At 39.2% G+C, this 22,267-nt stretch overlaps 1 protein-coding gene across 3 annotated transcripts in view; it reads right to left on the bottom strand.

Annotated features, from left to right (window-relative positions):
* The window catches only part of LOC144964508 (uncharacterized), a 43,470-nt gene extending 28,323 nt beyond the window's left edge, over positions 1-15,147 (bottom strand). Inside the window, exon 1 of one of the 3 annotated variants that reach the window (XM_078898890.1) lies at positions 15,014-15,147. The gene's annotated coding sequence lies outside the window, so the exon portion shown is untranslated. The remainder of the gene's footprint in view (positions 1-15,013) is intronic. The other 2 variants (XM_078898905.1, XM_078898897.1) reach the window with 2 other exon arrangements.
* Positions 15,148-22,267: the final 7,120 nt, after the last annotated feature.

Raw genomic sequence — 22,267 nt, 5'->3', positions numbered from 1 at the left:
TCTTTCAGTAGAATTGTGCGCCGTATAAATTTTTTGATTGTCTCAAATAAGCACAATGTACTCCACAAGGCTATATTTTTTAAAGAAAGAAAAACCTAATGGTGGTGTCATTTTTGGGTGCTTGCGAAATTTTTCTTCGAGTGTCCTATCCGTGCAGTGTACGTGTTTGTGTGCTGGGTTGTCGTGCAGCGATGTGACCTTAGTTACATACTGGAGAGCCAATTTTTTCCTCCTGAGATGGAGAGGTGGCTCATCTGCCTCAGCATAAAGGCTTGCCACTGGAGAAGTGCGGAAAGCCTGAGTGCTAAGCGCAGTCCCTGATGATGAATTGGGTCCAGCATGCCTAAGTAGGATGGTTTTGCATAGAAAAAAGAATGAAAGATGCGTAGTCCAATTTTGATTGAATAGGGTTCGGTAAATCTTTAGAAGAGTGTTAGTGTCCGAACCCCATTCCATGCTCGACAGAACTCTCATTACTCTCATTGCTTTCATGCATCGCAGTCTGAGATCTTTGATATGGGCAAGAAAGAATGTTGATCGATACCATCAGAAAGAGGCAGTTACTGTTTGTAGGACATGTGTGGAGAAAAGACTGAATAGAAAAGTTGGTAACATCTGGGATGATCGAAGTAAAGAGAGCTAGAGGAAGACAAAGAATGGCATATCTAAATAAAATAAGAATCGCCAAATGTGATTTCAAAAGCAACACAGATTTCATGAGCACCGCAGAGGATCGTGATTCGTGGAGACAACTGACCGGCAACGTGCTCAAGAGTAAAAGCCACGATGGATGATGATGATGATGATGATGATGATGATGATGATGATGATGATGATGATGATGATGATGATGATGATGATGAATTTTAAAAGCTAAAATTTAGTACAGTATTCTTGAACTACTATGATGCGCGACTTTGAAAGCGCGATTTGGGGACAAGATCGAAATTTCAAACACAATTGTCAAAATCTATCTTATTTGAAGAACAAGTAGGTATTCTGTTATCTACGAAAACATCCAAATGCACCAGTCATTATCATGGGTGGTCTTGACCAGTGTCCGTCACTTAATTCTACATTTCATCAGTTTGTTAATGTTCCAACTCACTATGATAAGATTTAAGATATGTGCTATTGCAAATCCATACAAAAGCATTCAAAAATCAAGTATAGGAACCTTTGATCACAAAAGCTTGCTTTTTATACCATCATACAAGCAGCGATTATTAAAAAATACAGCATAAACCTATAGAAATTTCAACTCGAAAATGGTCAAAGAATGATAAAGCAAATCTACAAAAGCAACCAGAGAAGAGAAAATAACTTTAAAATAATGAAATTGAGGATAAAATAAGGAATTAAATGCTGCTGAGGCCTAGAAAATTACCCGTCAAACGGGTATTGAAAGAAAAAAATGCCCCAATATGCACGATAACACTCCAGATGTAAACGAGCTTAATGATTGAACAGATGTTCTACAACCATCAACGATCACACTGAATCGAGCAACGAGGAAGAACCAATACTTAGAGATGAAGAAAAAAGTAAAGAATTTAATTAAGCACTACAAAGAAAAGAAATCGCCTAGTCCTTACATGATAGAATGGAAATATTCTTACCAACTGTTGTGAACTCCTTCCTGTTCCCTAGACAAAATTTGCCCGCGATCCGTCGATGAACATCGTTCTAGTTATGTGGAAATCGTGAATTATCGCAACAGTGCCTCAAAACACCATCCAACAAAATTAAATAATCACCGTCCTGTTGCACTAACATCAATCGTCATGAACTGTTTCGAAAAGATTTTAAAATGCCAACTTCTACTAAAAAGTAAAAGTAGGTACGTGGTTACTCGACAAACACCAATTTGCTTATCAACATGGACGCAGCATAGAAGATGCCTTATTAACTGTTATGAACACGATGATATAACATCGAGACAAATCATCTATCGGGAAACTATTCACGAATCTTATACGTTGACTTTTCATCTGCTTTCGATTCAATGAACACAACATCATCTTTAACAAGTTGTCATCCATGAACCTATTATGATATTTCATAAAATGGTTCCACAACTTTCTATTGGAAAGACCCCAGCACGTTAAAATGGGAATACATTTCTCCGCAACAAAGTCCGTTTGAACTGGTTGCACATAAAGATGTTTGTTTGTTTTGTTTTTAAGGGTTTTACGGCGCGCTTGCAACATATTTAAGCCATAGACAGAGCCAATAAAGTGGAAGAAAATGGGATAGTTATAAAGTTCAAGAGCACCGAAGTAAAAAATAAGGCAAAGGGGAACTGGTTCAAATCATCATCATCATCATCATCATCATCATCATCATCATCATCATCATCATCATCATCATCATCATCATCACCACCACCACCACCACCACCACCACCATCATCATCATCATCATCATCATCATCATCATCATCATCATCATCATCATCATCATCATCATCATCATCATCATCATCATCGTCGTCGTCATTATTATCATTATTATACTATTATTATTATTATGATGATTATTATTTTTATTATTATTATTATTATTATTATTATTATTATTATTATTATTATTATTATTATTATTATTATTATTATTATTATTATTATCATTATTATTTATTATTATTATTATTATTATTATTATTATTATTATTATTATTATTACTATTATTAGAAGTAGTAGTAGTAGTAGTAGTAGTAGTAGTAGTAGTAGTAGTAGTAGTAGTAGTAGTAGTAGTAGTAGTAGTAGTATTACGTATTATTATTATTATTATTATTATTATTATTATTATTATTATTATTTATTATTATTATTATTATTATTATTATTAGAGAATTATAAAAGCCTTACGATATCAGTTATTGTTACGTTTCACTGTTATGTATTTGTTCACAGATGATGCAATTGTCTTTCTTCGATATTCTGTATCTCTGAAATAAAATTGAGATTGAAAAAGGACAAGGCCTTATTCATTTATATCGAAGAAACTAAAAGTATGACGGACGCTAGAGATCTCGCGGAGATCACCGCAATAAGATGTCCTGCCCCAGGCTGTCTAGAATCATGGACATCAAACATCCCTTCAGACGTCCTGCTCAGTCTCCTCGACATCCACGAGAGGACTGCTCATCCGACTACATCCCCTGCAACAGCGCCCACGGCCACAGGGGTTAAAGCTGAAAAAGTCAAGCGACCGATCATCTCTGTGTCAGGAACAAGCGAGGAATGGACATTCTTCAAGCAGAGGTGGTCGGAATATAAGCTCGCCACGCGACTTAGCGGCCAGAACATCATTTTTCAACTCCTTGAATGCTGCGACGAGGCCCTCCGTAGAGACTTATCAAGGAGTTTCACTAACCTCACGTCATGTGATGAAAATACTCTCCTCGATAATATTAAAAAACTCGCAGTCCGCCAAGAAAACGTCATGGTGGCTAAGTTACAACTCCAGCAGATGCGACAAGACAGAGATGAACCAGCCCGGACCTTTGCCGCACGCATCAAAGGTCAAGCTAGTGTCTGTCAGTACGATTTGAAGTGCACATGTGGAGTCAATGTCTCATACAGTGATCAGATGATTCGGGACACTTTGATAATCGGCTTAGCAAACGACGACATTCGCCTCGATGTGCTGGGACAGGCTGACCAAGACATGCCACTCGACAACACCATCCGTTTTATCGAGGCTAAGGAAAGCGGGAAGCGCTCGCCTGGCAGGATTAACCCCCTTCCTCTAACGCTCACCCCTACATCAGTCAACGCAGCAAGTAGCACGTATAGACAAATGGAAAGAAAACGTCTCACTGGGCAAAACCGACCCCCTGAAAGGAAATGCGGTAATTGTGGTAGAGATGGACATGGCACTAAGAAACAAGACAGAGTCAACCATTGCCCTGCATACGGTCATATATGCACCAATTGCGACATTTCGCACCACTTTGAAAATGTCTGCAGAAAACCAAAACAGAAAAGGCAAGGCAACTCTGCAACAGCTGTGTTTGAAGCACTATGCTCGATTGATCGTCTTGACCATCATGTGTACAATTCTGCACGCGAGTCATGGGAAAAGCGCCCATCTGCACAACAGCCGACAGTCCAAATTGAGATCCAAGCCCTCCCGTCAGATGCTAACGACCTTGGAATCGATTCCACCCTGTGCAACCCAACCAATACGGCAAAAGCCCTGGCCATTGCAAACACCGGCTGCCAATCATGTCTTGCTGGAACCTCACTCCTTACGCAGCTAGGTTTAACCACTGCCCACCTCACTCCTACTTCAATGAAGATGAGAGCTGCAAATCAAAACCCCATCGAGATCGTGGGTGCCCTAGCCCTTCGAATAACAGGCTTCACACATTCCATGCAACGGAAAACAACGCGTCAAATTGTTTACATCTCGCAAGCAACTGACAAATTTTTCTTATCCATGGAAGCCTGCAAAGACCTTGGTATCATACACCACTCATTCCCTTCAATAGAATCAGCCATAATAACAGACTCTATGAAGACCATCCAATCTGTCCTACATAGTGAATCTAATAATACTGCTGACAAAGACTCTTGCGATTGTCCCCCTCGCCAGAAACCACCACCCCTCCCAACAATCCTGCCCTTCCCAGGCATAGAAGAAAACAGAGAAAAGCTTGAACAATGACTCTTAGACTACTACAAAAGTAGCACTTTCAATGTCTGCGAGCACCAAGGGCTACCAATGATGTCTGGACCCCCAATGAGACTCCTTATCGACGATGAGGCCACGCCTGTTGCACACCACACCCCTATCCCAGTACCCATCTACTGGCAGGAACAGGTTAAGGCTGGCCTTGATCAGGACAATCAGCTTGGCGTACTGGAACCAGTTCCAATCGGGACCCCAGTGTCATGGTGTCATCGGATGGTTGTCTGCGCTAAGAAATCGGGAAAACCTCGCCGAACCGTGGACTTCCAAGCCCTTAATCGCTATGCCACTAGAGAGACGCACCACACTCAGTCGCCATTCCACCAGGCCCGCATGGTTCCACACAACACGAGAAAGAGTACTTTCGATGCCTGGAATGGCTATCACAGTATAGCACTAGACCCCGAGGACAGACACCTGACTACCTTCATAACCCCTTGTGGCCGATACAGATATCGCGTGTGCCCTCAAGGGTACATTTCATCTGGCGATGCCTACACAAGACGATTCGACGAGATTATACGTGACATCAACAACAAGACAAAAGTAATTGATGACACTATCATGTGGTCCCAATCCATAGAAGACAGTTTCTTCCAAACAGCCAAGTTCCTGGATACATGTGGCAGGAATGGGGTCATTCTTAACCCATCAAAGTTCTCCTTTGCAAAAGAAACAGTCCAGTTCGCAGGGTTTGAAATTACGCCAACAACTGTTCGTCCATGCCCACAAGTCTTAGAAGCAATTCAGAAATTTCCCAAACCCCGCACAATCATCGACGTGAGAAGCTGGTTTGGCCTTGTAAACCAGGTCGCATATGCCTTTGCGTCAGCAGAAAGAATGCAACCATTCCGCACACTGCTTCAACCCAAGACACCATTCATGTGGACTGAAGATCTAGACAAGCTGTTTGAAGAAACTAAGTCCATCATCGTCAAAGAAATTCAGAGAGGCGTGGAAATATTTGACAAAAACAAACCGACATGTCTGGCCACTGATTTCAGCAAAGATGGCATTGGATTCTGGCTACTACAAAAGCATTGCACATGCGCATCAAACAAACCATTCTGCTGCCGAACAGGGTGGAAAGTGACATTAGTGGGCAGCCGCTTTACATCACCAGCAGAGGCAAGATACGCCCCGATTGAAGGAGAGGCCCTGGCTGTGGTAAATGCCCTCAACAAAACTCGTCATTTCGTGCTAGGCTGTCCCAACCTGATTATCGCAGTTGATCACAAACCCCTCCTTAAGGTGTTCAGTGACAGGAACTTGGATGCCATCCCAAACCCACGACTCAGGAACTTAAAAGACACTGAAATATCGGTTCCAGATTACTCATATCCCTGGTGTCCATCATGTTGCTGCAGACACCATCTCACGCAAACCAGTGGGCGAAGCCGAACACCTCCATCTACCCGACGATGCAACCCCCATATCCACTGACCTCAGCCTCCCTACTCTGCCTCATGACTTCCTCATGGCCATCAGAGCACAACCTGCAAACCCCAATTTACACGCAGATGAAGAAATACCCATTGGAGGTATCAGCTCAATAACTTGGAACGATGTTCGTGTTGCCACCAGCAGTGACCACTCAATGGTTGAATTAATTGACCTGATAGAAAATGGGTTCCCTGATGCAAAAGACAATTTGCCAACAGAACTTAGACCTTACTTTCAATTCAGAGACAAACTTACAAGTTTCGACGGTGTGGCTTTGTACAATGACCGCATAATTATTCCTCCTAGTCTGCGCGACAAAGCCCTTCGAGCCCTCCACTCAGCTCATCAAGGTGTGTCCCAAATGTTCTCCCGCGCTGACACCTCATTTTTCTGGCCTGGGATGACCGCTGCAATAAGTGAAATGCGAACGAAGTGCCAGTCTTGCAACCGCATAGCCCCAACTCAACCAAGTGCTCCCCCTACCCCGCCAATGCAACCCCAATACCCCTTCCAGTGTATCTGTGCACTTTTTCCAATATGCAGGACATAACTACTTAGTAATTGTCGACAGATATAGCAATTGGCCCATCGTGGAAAGAGCACATGGTGGATCCACAGGCCTCATTACCAGCCTAAGACGCACTTTCACTACTTATGGCATCAGTGATGAACTCTCATCTGACGGTGGCCCAGAATTCACCTCGACAGCCACAACAACGTTCCTGCGCATGGGGGGTCCAACATCGTCTCTCCTCATTGGCATTTCCCCACAGCAACAGCAGGGCAGAGATTGGCGTCAAGACCATCAAACGAATGATCATGGACAACACCGGTCGTGACGGGAACCTTGACACAGACTCCTTCCAATGCGCCATCCTTCAGTATCGTAACACGCCAGACAGGGACACTCGGCTATCCCCTGCGATGTGCATATTTGGAAGGCCAATCAGGGACTTTATTCCGATACACCCAGGAAAATATATCCCCCATAAAACCTGGCAAGAGACCTTGGCCAACAGGGAAGATGCCTTAAGAAACAGGCACATGAAGGATGCAGAAAGACTATCTGCCCATACTCGCATTCTACCCCCCCCCCTTACTGTTGGAGACTGCGTCAGGATACAAAATCAGACAGGGCCATTTTCCACGAAATGGGACAAAACAGGAATCGTTATTGAAGTCCGTCAGTTCGACCAGTATGTCGTCAGAGTTGATGGATCGGGCAGAATAACACTAAGAAACAGAAAATTCCTGCGGCTATATCACCCAGTGATTGCCAGGGCCCCTCTAGCCACACTGCCTACACCCACCACAACAGTGGCAAAGAGCAATAATTCAACGCCTGCAACACCCAAGATGGTCTCCAACTCAGCAGGCCAGAAAGCAACTCCAGAGACAGTACAGCCTGATGCTCCACCGCTCGAAGAGCCACCCAGCAACGGTCCTGCTGACGAAATTATCGTCCCAACAAAACAACCTAACAAACCGATTGCTCCAGCCGGTGATGCCGAAGGAACTCCACCTCCTAGGACAGCTCGCTTGCCCCGCGCTTTGATGGCCCTCCAGCCATACAACAAGCTTGGTCTGAAGGAAACAGACCAGCTACCCGAGAGGCGCTCAAAAATTAAATGACTTTCATTTTACGTTACTTAAAACTCGAAAATCATTTAGTACGAGTCTAATCTATATCCCTGTAATCTATCTGCGAAGAAAGCACCATATTATTGCAACTGATCATCATTTTTCTAATTTAATATCAGTCTTTGTCCCCTACTTGTCAAGAAAGCACTATCCAAAGACTTGGGGGGCATAGAGAATTATAAAAGCCTTACGATATCAGTTATTGTTACGTTTCACTGTTATGTATTTGTTCACAGATGATGCAATTGTCTTTCTTCGATATTCTGTATCTCTGAAATAAAATTGAGATTGAAAAAGGACAAGGCCTTATTCATTTAATTATTATTATTATTATTATTATTATTATTATTATTATTATTATTATTATTATTATTATTATTATTATTATTATTATTATTATTATTATTATTATTATTATTATTATTTATTATTATTACATTTATTATTATTATTATTATTATTATTATTATATTATTATTATTATTATTATTATTATTGTTGTTGTTGTTATTATTACTATTATTATTACTATCATTATTATTATTAGTATTGTGATTATTTATTATTATTATTATTATTATTATTATTATTATTATTATTATTATTATTATTATTATTATTATATTATTATTAATATTATTATTATTGTTATTATTATTAATTTTATTATTATTAATTTTATATTATTATATTATTATTATTATTATTATTATTATTATTATATTATTATTATTATTATTATTATTATTATTATTATTATTATTATTATTATTGGTGCTAAAATGGATATGAAGGAATGTGAACGAATTAAGCAAGATACATTTCTTAATTGTGATGCCATATTATGATCTTCGCGTGTATATGTGTGTTTGACTTTGTGTGTGCGCGCGCGCGTTCATCACACACACACACACACACACACACACACACACAGAGAGAGAGAGAGAGAGAGAGAGAGAGAGAGAGAGAGAGAGAGAGAGAGAGACCTTATTTGGTGTCTTGTTTGATTTCCGAAGTGGAATGGGGCTGTTTACATTCTTGCGCTTTGTAAGTTTTGAAATTACCCTTTATTCGATTGACATTGTGTTAATTAATCTTATTCCATTTATTGTGGTTTATTTGAGTTACGTTTAACAATACTTGATTGCAATACATCAAGTTAACTCCATAACTGCACCGACGTTTGGTAGCACATTATGAAACAATTATCCAATCCATAAATATACATTTTTAGAATCAGATAAACTGAAAAGTGAACTTCATGTGTTTTATCAAAAGGAATCATTTCCCCACAAAACTTGTCAATATATAGCCAAATTGCTGTCTCACATTGGTAATAGGTACTGGCCTTTAGACTATAGCCCGTTTCGTAATTTATGTCCAAGCCAAGGAATTTACCCAATGGAAACCGTACGGTGCTCTTATTGGCTAACCAACCAGCGGCTTCGATGAGAAAAATATCCGCCATTTTGATGTTGGCTGGGAATCGCGTTACTATAGTAAACAAGCGCTGATCGGCCGTTCATGAAAACAAGTTGCTGCTCGCTCGTTTAACTCAAAATTATTCAAAACGATCTCTCTAAAATGATATAAATGTGACTTCTTAAGGTTTTCTTCACGGTCAAAACCACACAACATTCTATTAATGATTACGTCCGAGGCAAAAAGGAATATTGACAGGTCGACCGAGAGTTGAACTCGTGAGACGACAAACATCAATGCGAAGTGTAGCGAGAGTCAAGCTATTGTTTGTCTTGTCCTATTCTATATAGAGAAAAGGATAAATAGTATAGCCTCGTGTGTGAGTGGTTGTTTTGTCATAGTCTTGTTTTTAAATTGTTTCTGTTGTTTATGTGTGTAGTGATGACTCTCTCACACTCAATTTCAATGCCGAAAGAGGAATTCCCGCACACAAGAAAGGGGAATTGGGGTGGTATTTGGCATACATATTGTATAGTATCTAGTTCTAAATAGATAACTGATTAGAATTATATTAAGATATATAAACACAATGCCAAATACAATTCCGAAGTTTCCTTATTTCAAATGAAGTTAAAGCTCCAAAACCTAATGGTAGTGATTGTAGTACTGAGTGTTAGTGAGGTGATGTGGTGTTGGTGGGGGTTGTAGTTGTAGTAGTAATAGTGATGATGATGTGGTGGTGGTGATGATTGTAGTTGTAGTAGTAGTGGGAGTGATGATGATGTGGTGGTGGTTGTAATAGTAGTGGTAATGGTAATGATATGGTGGTGGTGGTGGTTGTAGTAGTAGTGGTCGTGATGATGATGTGGTGGTGGTGTTTGTAGTAGTAGTGGTAATGATGCGGCTATGTGGTCTAGTAGTATGACACTCGCTTCCGGATCGGAAGGTCCTGGGTTCGAGCCTCGCGCTCGGCGCATAGTTGAATCCTTGGAAAAGGCTCTTTACTCACATTCTCTCACCGTACTCAGGTGTAAAATGAGTACCTGACCGTTAACAGAGTTGTCTTTGTCCGAAAAATTGTAATATCGCCTAACAGGCGTCATGTCCCGTTCTACATGTTAAATGTTGACCAGGGACCCCTTGTAAAGCGCTTTGAGCACATTTAGTAGATATTGCTCTATATAAAGCTCAATTTTTAAAAAATATTTCAATGATGATGATATGGTGGTGGTGGTTGCAGTAGTAGTAGTGGTAGTGATGATAATGTGGTGGTGGTTGTAGTTGTAGTAGTAGTGATAGTGATGATGATGTGGTGGTGGTTGTAGTAGTAGTGGTAGTGATGATGATGTGGTTGTGGTGGTTGTAGTAGTTGTTGTAATGGTGATGATATGGTGGTAGTGGTGGTTACAGTAGTAGTGGTAGTGATGACGATGTGGTTGTGGTGGTTGTAGTAGTAGTGGTAATGGTAATGATATGGTGGTAGTGGTGGTTGTAGTAGTAGTGGTAGAGGTAATGATATGGTGGTGGTTGTAGTAGTAGTGGTCGTGATGACGATGTGGTTGTGGTGGTTGTAGTAGTAGTGGTAGTGATGCTATTGTGGTGGTGGTTGTAGTAGTTGAGGTAGTGATGTGGTGGTGGTTGTAGTAGTAGTGGTGGTGGTGGTTGTGGTAGTAGTGGTAATGATGATGATATGGTGGTGGTGGTCGCAGTAGTAGTGGTAGTGATGACGATGTGGTTGTGGTGATTGTAGTAGTGGTAGTGATGATGATGTGCTGGTGGTGGTGTAGTAGTAGTGGTAGTGATAATGATGTGGGGCTGGTGGTTGTAGTAGTAGTGTTAGTGATGATATTGTGGTGGTGGTTGTAGTAGTAGATGATGTGGTGGTTGGAAAACACATTATAGGTTATATTATAATACATGATTACACACATTCTCTAACTTCATTTTTTGACAGCTTCGTTGTGCCATAAATATACGCAAGTTCTAAAACATTTTATTGTGGATTTTGATATTGTTTGTTGTTTTTCTTGTGTCGTTATGTTGACATAGATACCGAATGAAGGGTAATTACTACATTCTCAGCCAACAACAAAATGGCGCTGAATGCTTTCATTGGTGGACACTTTTTAGGCTTCGTACGTATTCTCATTCGTTTAATTCTATGGTCCAAGCTTAGAAATTCTTCTCTCTAGAATTTTCTGTTGTATGGCACTGATGATTTGCATGTCTATTCCATACACCCAAGATTGACGCGTACTTACTTGAAGGTCTGATCACCTGGCTTTATCCTGGATTGCACCTCCCCACATTCGAAGAGTCACTGCTTCCAAAGCCCAGAAATATAAACAGGAAATGGACCCAAGGCCACATGACCACAACCCAACGACAAGTAGACTGAAGTCGAGAAAGAGCTTCATGACGGAAGAAAGCATCAACCCTGACCATTCAGCTGTATACAGACTTTCCACATGTAGATAGTGGGACAATCATGCAAATGAAGCCGTTGAAGATCCGAGAGAAGAACTGCTCAACGGAACTGAGCTCCCCAGGAATGAATGGGTATCACTAAACAGAGAACGGGCAAAACTTGAGAGAACAACTGGAAGCATGAAAAAGTGGGGCTGAGACTAACTTGTGTACATGTGGATGCCCAGAGCAGACAGTAGAGCATATCCTTAGAGAATGCAAGGATGGGCCCAGCTGTACTGACCATGGCCTAAGAGTAAGAGTCTGCTCCCCAGATGCTGTGGAGCGGGTTCGGTGTTGGAGCGAAAGCTATGATGATGACCTGGCTTTATTGTTGTAATGCCTCTCAAACCAACACAAAAGATTGTGCATACAACTCTGTTAAAACAAACCCATAATTGAGTCTATTATCAGAACTGAAAATATGTGCAAGACCAACAAAAATAATTTTTCCAATTTGAAAAAAACGACACATTTCATTCCTATTTTGAAGTGCTCATCATATCACTTTTAAAAAATGTTTCACGACCAGTGATAAAATGCCTCTGGTTTTATGTATGAATAAATGTATAAGTGAAAATATTTTTGCAAAATGAAACAGAATTCTTTGATAGTTTGGTCAATTCACGAAGCTGATATATTTAGTTACCGTTCGTGATTTCTATAAACAAACTATTTAAAAGATTTGCAGGGATAGGAACATCACCATGCAATTTTACTTTACAAATATGTAAATAAGTCTTTTCTTTATTTTCATTTTCATTCTTTTATATTTACAAATATAGTATGTGTAAGTCATTTTCTTCTGGTTCTGGCACCACTTTATACTGTAAGTATGCAACGTCGATGGATTCAGATAATTCTAAACAGACGTCTGAGGCGCAACAATGTGACAATTGGAGGTGTGTGACAAATAGGCTTAAACTGAAATGAAGGAGAGCGGGACAACACGAAAAGAAGTGAAGAAGGCAGCCAAGAATCGTGCCCAATGGAGATACCTACTCCTATGGAGGAGCGAAAGGCCTAAATAAGTAATTAATAAAGAAATTAGTGTGTGTACATGGCCTGTGGGTTTGACTAGCAAACAGGTCCGAATAGCAGGCTGTGAACCAAAATAACAAGCAAGTGATTTGTGATGTGTGATAAGTAGGGCAATTTTATTCGGATTATTACAAGCTCAAGATTATATTTCATTTTGGATTATTATGCCTATGCCAATTCCTGAAGAGAAATCAACACTTTAATGGAGAGATGTCATAATTAATACCCAATTTCTATCGTACCGCCATGTGGCACTTTCACTTTTGAAACGAATTAAGGGAACTTCCGTTCTGATTGTCTAGAAGAAAATAATATGGTCTTCAACGAGTTCCTTCCTTGATAGCTAATCAATCTAATATAGCGTGATAGTGATACAATTTAGAAATCAGAAGAGAAAGGACTCTATTTTCCCTCTATGAACAAACATTGATTTCTGGACTTGGACAAAAAAAAAAAAAAAAAGAATTTGGTGGGGAAATAAAACAACCTTCTAGTTCCAGTCGTCTTAAAGGCCAATTTGAATATGTTTCAAGTCAATTCTCAATTGATTTCTGATGGAAGCTATCAGTTGTAGTCTTATTGGCGGCTTCTCGCCACCAGTCGCCTTCTATTTCGCAGAAATTGTGCAGCCACTGGAAGCAACTGATCTTATGAAGTACATAACTTGCTAGTTTTAACACGCTCTCATATCAGCTTATGATCATATGATACAGTTGTTTTAAACTTTCGACTTCGTTTTCCTTTCCTATCATCAGTATCAGGCAGGGTGGTTCAATTTAAATAATGGTACTTTTTATTGGATTATCATAAAATTGACAACAGAAAAAAAATTAAAGCCAGTGGTCATCCTGAACGAGCTCGGTTTTTACTAAGGACCACAAGCAGATGCAAGACAAAGCAACTCTCCTGGCTACAATCTCAACAAGCATACGTCTCATAACCAATCACAAGGAGACATATTTTCTTTATCATTTTGCTGATTGCAGACTGAGATATATTACTATTACGAAATATTCCTCTGACTGAAAGTTGTGTGAGTGATGATTATAATTAAATATGTATATTATTTCAAAAGAACTCTATTAGTGCATTCTGGATACGTCGACGTTGCTTAAGTCGATTTTTTTCTTGGTCCCTCCCCATTCTTCCTATATTATAACATTAGTATTTTTTTTAATTCGCATAATTCGGTGTCGCTTAAATCGATGCTCTTATCACGCATGACCATAATAAAATCACAAATAAACAAGTATTTCTATTGGTTAAAAAAAAGCTGCCAGTAAGAATTTTCGTTGGTTAAGAATATTCGCGAACGATTGGCGCATACCGATGTGACGTAGGTCCTTTCCCTGACGTAAGTGCTCAATGCACATAAGCAGTATCGAATTGCTTTCATGTATCCATTTCACAGTTTACATCGTGCAACTTCAAGTCAAGATTATTCTAATCCCATACCATTCTATCTAATGACCCTCTTAATTAGTAGGTTTCAATATTTTCAAGAATTCAAGTCAAGTCTACTTCTTAAATGGCAAACAGAAGGTTGGCAATCCTATCGCTGAAAAGAAAGATTGAGCTGATCGATGCAGTTGAACAATATGGCAAGCAACAGAAAATCATCGCAGAGCAATTTGGCATACCAGCCACTTCAGTCTCGATGATTTACGCATGACCACTACTTCTCTGGTCAATTCAATGGACCTTGCAACGTCAGCGGAAAGCGCAAATGAAGGGCCGTAGGTAATTATTCTAGATTGGCTTGCTTTGTTCACACGCATTTTTCCTCACTTGGTTATACTCCGGTTAAGTTGACTTTCGGCTAAGTCGATTTTTCATTGTTCCCCTGGGCATTGTATTATCCGGAGTCCACTGTATATTTATTGGTCATTGCAATCATATTTTCATTTACTCTTTGTATTAGAGTTAGCCGACGTATACTTAGTTGTAGGTCTGATAACCCAAGTTAAATTATAATAGTATGGACACATCGGTAGCGAGTCTGATAAATAATCGTAATTATGGGCTTCTTCTAACACTGTTGTAATGAACAATATAATGTTGCATTGTTTTGAGAGTATTTCCACTGCAAACAAATCCACAACAATTTGGGTTATCAGATCTGCAAATAAATGCACGTCGGTTTTAGTCCATTAATTTTAATTTAAGACTTCATTCCTTTACTTAACTCGTTGACTTCAAATTATTCACAGATATTATGATTATGATCTACATCATGTCACGCATTGTAAGATCAATCACAAACCGGCATGTATTTCCAAAAAGACTTTATGACGTCCTTACCTATGCGTCCAATAACAATAAATACAGTTTATACCATGATGTTATTGACTGTACTTGATTGTTTTTGTGTCAATGGTCATCCTCAAGGAGGAGCAAGAGGCCGGAAGTAAATAAAAAGAATGTCTTGCGTTCTATTCATAGACAAATCCGCACCATTCAGTGCCATCAATAAACAAATCAAAGCCATAAATCCTTAGGCTGCGTGTAGGTATTTTAATTGAAATGCCGGATTATACAACGAAATCTTTCCATAGTCGTTTCATTTCTCCTTTTCCTCGTCCTCGTCATTAGAAGAATGTGATGTTTGATGTGTCCAGTAATTCAATTCAAATATTTATTTATTGTCGGCATTTAAAAAATGTTTCGTAGATAATGTAGTCAGGCTAATAGAAGCCTTTGACCGACATAGGTTTTAACACATAGTGCATAAAAATACATAGTAATACATTGTCCCTTAAAAACATTCCCTCTTCAAGATTCCAATCATGACACACAAAGAAAAGTAACATAATATTATAGTGGGTTTTTTGTTTTGTTAATCCATTAAAAATGTAAAAAAAAAGGTCCATCATCCTTGTTATTTTGTTATGAACATCAAGACTTGTTTGGCTTGAAATAATCCTCTATCACTGTTTGACGTTTGGCGCTGGAAATGATAGCAGATACTTTGTCCTCCATTATTGGGATGAGCATGTCAAATAATTGCGCACCGCTGTCATGTTGCATGGCAAAAGTTCTGAGAGTTGTTAGCGCCATAACCGCTTCATTGGCCGTCACAACAAGGAGTGGAGCATCGCCGTCAAGGGATCATCATCGTCTTGATTTTCTGTTGTTGGTGTCTTTGTTTACGTTCTCATTCGTTTCAAAACCTGCGTTCTCATTGGTTCAAGCAGGAATCGTTTTTTATAAACTTTGAGTACTCATATTCTGTATTTTTAGTATCAGATATCTATGAAAACTGCCGAAAAAAGTGGTAGTAGTAGTATCGTTCGGCTACACTTCTATGTTCAAGGTATCAATCCAGGTTCGGAAGTCATCATCACATTTGTTGATGGTTTCAAATCCCCCTTCCAGTTTTGTCTCTGGGCAATCTAGTACGAGGTGATTTGCATCTTGTGGTGCTTGGTTGCACTTTGGGCATATTGGTGATTCTTGGAGCCCCCATTTGTGCATGTTGGCAGCTGTTCTTGTATGTTTTGACCGTAGTCTATTTGCAGCTACCCAGTATTTTCTTGGTTGACCCTGTAGACCTGGGAGGCTTTTACAGGGATCTTCAATTAGTTCCCCTCCTGTTGGCTTATTCCTTTTCCATTCCACGCACCAGGCTTCTTGCGTGTTGTAGTTTTCTTTCTTTGATGATAGGTAGAAAGGTGAACGAGATTTTAGTCTTGATGTTTGGGGCGCAGTTTTGTATATGGTTTGCAGAAGAGTTCCACTGTCTTCTTCAGCTCTGGATATCCATTTCTGACATGGCGGTTTTTTGCAAAAAAAAAATCCCAAATTTTGCAAGCTAAAAACAGCAAAATTTGCAAAAATTTGCGATTAATTTTCCTAAAAACCCATTATAGGTTCATGAAAGAGAAAGGTATTTGTTTGTTTTTAAGGGTTTCACGGCACTTGCAACAAATGTAGGGTCATATCAGCGCCAGTAAAAAAGGAATAAAATGGGATCTAGTAAAACGTTCTAGAATTACAATTAAAGTACCCAAGAAAAAGGAAGAACACGCTATCAGTGTACTTATTTTGAGATTATCTAAATGTTTCATCCTGACACAAGCACAGGCCCCCCAGTGATAATGACAATTTGTCAAAATGGAGGAAAATCTACCGGCCCGTCAGTCAAGCCCAAATCTAATGCAAATATAACATAGCTATTCATATTTATTTAATATATTATTAGTCCTAAAGCACTTCTGATCATAAGACACATCCTGAAAGGAGTGTCACCAAAATTCATGCAACTGAGCAGAGGTGTCAAAAAATGATAGAAGGCATATTGTTTTTGTTTTTTCCCCTGAACTACCACTGAGCAGAAAATGTTTGACATGACAAAAACAACAGAACTTATGAAAAAATCCTAAAATCCCAGAAATCACTGGTCCCCACCATATTTTTAAATATATATATATAGATATATTTTTTGTGCAAAATCTCGAAAATTAGCAAAAATTATCAAAAAATTAGCAACTATTTTTTTGCGGCCGCAAGCGATGCAAAAAAAAAAACAACTGCTATGACAGCCATTTCTGTGTTGCATCCTCTCTCCTCAAGTGGGGTGTGCTATAGCGCTCATGACTGGCAGCCATTGTGTTGAGGTTGATTTCAGGCATCCTGTTACTATTCGCATCGAGTCTCTTAGTTTCACATCAACAAGGTTTGTATTATGGGCACTTCTCGTCCAAACAGGAGCACAATATTCTGCCACACTGTAGCAAAGGGCCAGGGTTGATGTTATGAGAAGAGTTTGCGATGCTCCCCATGTTGTTCCTGCCAGTTTTCTGAGTTGACAATTTCGTTTCCCCATCTTTCTTGCTGTACCCTCAAGATGGGTTCTATAGGTCAGCCGTCTATCCATTGTCACTCCGAGGTATCTTGGATTTTGATCAGTTGGTAGTGTTGTGCCATCAATCTAGATCATCAGTTTTCATTGTGATTCCCTGTTGTTAAGATGAAATACAGTTGCAACTGTTTTTGTCGGATTCATTTTTAAATACAATCTGTCAAAATACCTGTTCATGGCCATGGTGTCTTTGCTAAGAGTTGTTTCTATATATCTTCCCAGTTTCTTGATTGGTATGCTAAGGCCAAATCATCTGCATATCCTAGTTTTGTGGAAGTTGGTTGAGGCATGTCGCTTATGTAGACGTTAAACAATGCTAGTGCTAAGACTGAGCCTTGTGGTTCTCCATTTTTTATTCTTCTGACTTTGCTGGTGTTGCCACCAAGTACCACATGGAAATTCCTAGGTTCTGTCATGTATGAGGAGAGCAGTTTCAAGATTTTTCTGCATGGGATTATTTTTTGCAAGTTTCAGCATCAAGCCACCAGACCACATTGTCATACGCAGCAGAGAGATCAATAAACACTGTGCCTGTTTTGAATTTCTTTTCAAATCCATTTTCAATTAAGGAGGTGAGGGCATGGACCTGCTCGGTTGTGCATCTATTTCGTTGAAACCCTGCCTGTTCAATTGATATTATAGGATTCAAGTACGGGGTTATTCGTGTTAACATTATTTTTTCTAGTAGTTTGTAGAGCCAACACAGTAGAGAGATGGGTCTATAGCTAGATGGCTTTTGTGCTGGTTTTCATGGTTTGAGGATGGCTATAACTCTAGCATGTTTCCGTGTTTGTGGGTACCTTCCTTTCTCAAGTATGTCAGACATTACGGCAGCCAATCAGTTCTTTGCGGTGTCCAAGGTGTGTTATCATATCTGGACATATGCCATCGATCCCTACTGCTTTCCCATTCTTCATACTTTTGATACTTTCCCTGTATTTCTTCGTGACTGTTTGAGAAGGTCCACATTGAGCCAGATGATGGGAGAGAGTCGAGAATTTTTCTGAATTCCTTACGGATATTTCTTTCAAACATCAGGTCTGGAACGCGTTGTCCGCGTTGCTTAATTTCTTGTACCACAATATCTGCGGACACGAGTGGAGCGGTTTTGGTTCCGTTGTTTTCAGGGTTAATTTTCCTAATCAGTTGCCAAGCATGTCGACTCGAGTGTCTCATATCCAAGTTATCTACTGTGTCAATCCATCTTTGTCTACTGTCCTCTTGAAGGGTATTTAATAGCTGTTCTGCTATATCCTGGTCTTGGGGTTTTTCATATTGACTTGTTCGAGAAGTTTTTCACTCGCGTCTAACCAGCATGTAGACCTGCATGTGAGTCCTGATCAAATTGTCTGAACCTTTTCACACATATCGCATTACGAGATCTTTTATTTTGTAACTCAGTATTTAGTCATATATACATTTTTTTTTTGGATTGTCCTACAGCATATATTTATTGTAAAATGTTAAAAAGTACCAAAAATTTATAGGGAGAAGGGACAGCATGGAGGTAGAGTGGTAGTTTGATATTTTTTCAAAAATAAAAATTTATAATTATTTTTTTTACATAGACAGATAGGCCTTTAAAAACCATTTAATAAGATACCTTACTTTTGGATCTAGGATAAACGGTTCCAAAGTTATGATGATTTTACTCTAAATTTACTCTTACAAAAAGCTCAAAATTGATTGAGAATTCCCCCACTGAACAGCCTCTCGATAAGGTGACTACTGGTTAAAACGGGATTTTAGCATAGAAAAAAAGAGGGTTGGTCACTTGTGGTCAACATTAAACATACTGCACTGTCTTCAATCTTTATGAAATTTGATATAGACATAGACAAATGAATTATCTAGATGCCTTCACTTTTATTTTTTTGGTATCTCAATTTTGAAAAAGATTTCAAAAGTTTTAAAATGACGTTATTTTTATCAATTTATAATTTTGGATACAATATGTCAACATTGATTTCTATCACATCAAAAGAAATCTTGATCTCTGCCCTTTAAAATGATACCAGAGCCGTTCATATACTGTGAAAAATAATGCAACAGTGATTATGTGAAATTGTGTTATTCAAATTTTAACCCAAAGTTGCGCTCACTTGTCCAATGGCTAATCGGCATCTGTCTACCTACAGACTGGAATCAGTTTCAGTTAGGGCTAGGGTTGAGTGAGTTCCTTGTGAAGCTTGGAGAGAGGACGAGTCTCTGTCTCAGCAGTGAAAACAGCTGCAACAACTGAGTTGTTTTTTTCTGTTTTTTTTCTCTTGTACTTGTGTTACTCACTTTCACTTTGAGAATGCCTCTTTATGACATTATGAATGATTTTCCTTTGCCACCGTAATCGGACCACCCACAGTAGTTTTTAACCTGGAATAATTGATCTTATCTCTAAAGAGCAATAACCATCCCAATCATTAGACTTTAATCCACTGGCAAAAAAAAAATAAATAAATAAAAAATGCAGCACCCGGCTGTGTTGGCTTTCTCACGTACTCCGAGAGAAAATCATCGGTGCAGTCTTTCTCTTCCAGATCCCATTTGAATAGATTTCGAACACCATTCTCAACTGACTTCAGATCCGACAAACGGTCAAAGAAATGTTCAGGCATGATAACAAAAAAATAATGTAAAATATACAACGACAAATCCAGAAAGTTGATTGATAGAGTGAATAAAATTGAAATGTAGCAACGTTCAATTGAAAAACACAAGTTACTTGAATGGAATACCGAAAGTATGAAAACGAAAGTTAACGAACTGCGCAAGCTCGATTATATCGACACACTTCTCGTTTTTCAGACAGTGAAGAGTTGCGGTCAAATCGGAGACTAGCGAAGTTTCCCGATAATTGCCGAACGAGCGCTTGAGAGTGCCGACAATATTGTCGGCAATCCGACGCACATTCTACAACACAATTGGTCGAATTGTGAATTCATATGAGTGATGAACCATCCATTTACCGATCACTTGGAATCTTTCCGTCTAACTGATCACACGCATTTTTGGTCTCTCTCTCGTATTGGTGACGAGAATTATAATACTAATACTACCCAGCTATTGTAGGAATCTTTACTTCTTTTTGTAATTTTTTATTAAGTTAATGATGTGTTTAATTCTTGAGTGTATTTCAGTGGATTATTGTGTATCGTGTTTTAAATAATTCGTTACATTGATTTAATTTTGTATAATCACTGTGTCTGGAGATTGAGAGTAAGTTGCCTCATTTAACACCCTGCCTTTTCCATGATTATACAAGCATCGCCGTTTCTTATCTTTTTTACGTTTTTATATATATAATTGATAGCTATTCAGTAGCTGCTATATGATATTGTTGTTATGATTTTGATGAGTTCTATTTAGTTATTTATATGTTTTAGGTGTTTTTGCTCATGGATTGTTTAGTTGTAGGAACTTGGCTGCTAGATAATAGATTTTAGCATACTTGGGGACCAATACGATGAGGGCGCGGTTGGACATTATTGCACAACCCGGCATCATCAGTGTTCCTCAGTCCCCTGTTGTAGGGGGTTCAAAGGAACTGATTACGTCTTAGACGTGATTTCCACACGTCTTTTTCTGGTAGGGATGTTCCTGAATCCACGGGAAATGACATAAGTTACGTCAGGACAGAACATCAGAGGTTCACATTAGTCTTGTTTCAATAATTTGTCACATCAAACTATGGGCATAATCATAATATGAGGGGTGTGGCCATATCGGGGACTAAGGGTGTGGTTTAGTTTTGGAGCGGTCTGATTCGAGGGATATAGACGGAATGACTACACCCAAACACAGCGAATGTTATGAGGCTTGATCTAATCAGTCAGATGCATAGCCCTACTATGACTCTTTTAGTACGCCATGGTCAGATGTCACGGGTTTGAAGAAGAATTATCCATATAATTAATATTCATTAGCAACGTGCATCCTTAGTGGTATCTGGTACTTAGCACCCCCCCCCCTCCCCACATAGACACATAGATAACACAGGACGGTAGTCTGTGGATAGACACTCAGTAAGTGTAGAGGAATATAGCCACGCCCCTGGGGGACAGTCGCAAGGCTCAACTATGTAAACTATCGGTAATCTACGTTGGAGACGTGAAAATTAGGGGCTCCTTCTATTCTATATGGGCGTGTTCAATGTCAAGTCAGTAAAAGTGGCATTTGTGTATTGATGGTGTGTGATTAACTAAAATACACGCCTTTTCTGCCCACTGTATCTTACCTTATAGTTGAAATTACTCAAAAATTAATCATAAATTACTCACTGAATAGAAACCTTCGAAACCCGAGCCTAATTTACTATACGTTTGATGCTTATATCATAATTTTAATATGATAGATGGGATAGATGCCAGGACATCATTGAGTACTATAAGTAGAATTTAGATAGATGCATTTGCTTCCATGGCCAGTGTTGCGGTAAGTCGCGTCTGGAGGGTAACAGTCGTGACGTCACTTCCCTCGTATAGAATACGTATAGTAGTAACCTACTGATCATGTTTTTTACTTTTATACATTCGGATCACATGACAGGTGAAGTTCTAGCCAGAATGAAGAATAAAAATAGTGCCAATTTTCTTTGCTGGGCGGACGTGACTTCAGACTATTGAATCCGATTGACACCCCCTCCCTTTACTTTGAGTAGATGAGACGATGAGACGTTTCGATATTACTAAGAGTCGGAA

This window comes from Berghia stephanieae, chromosome 1, assembly GCF_034508935.2.
Source record: "Berghia stephanieae isolate SIO BIC M18660-M18661 chromosome 1, UCSD_Bste_1.3, whole genome shotgun sequence".
Lineage (NCBI taxonomy): Eukaryota > Metazoa > Mollusca > Gastropoda > Nudibranchia > Aeolidiidae > Berghia > Berghia stephanieae.
This window is presented reverse-complemented; position numbering and strand designations above follow the sequence as displayed.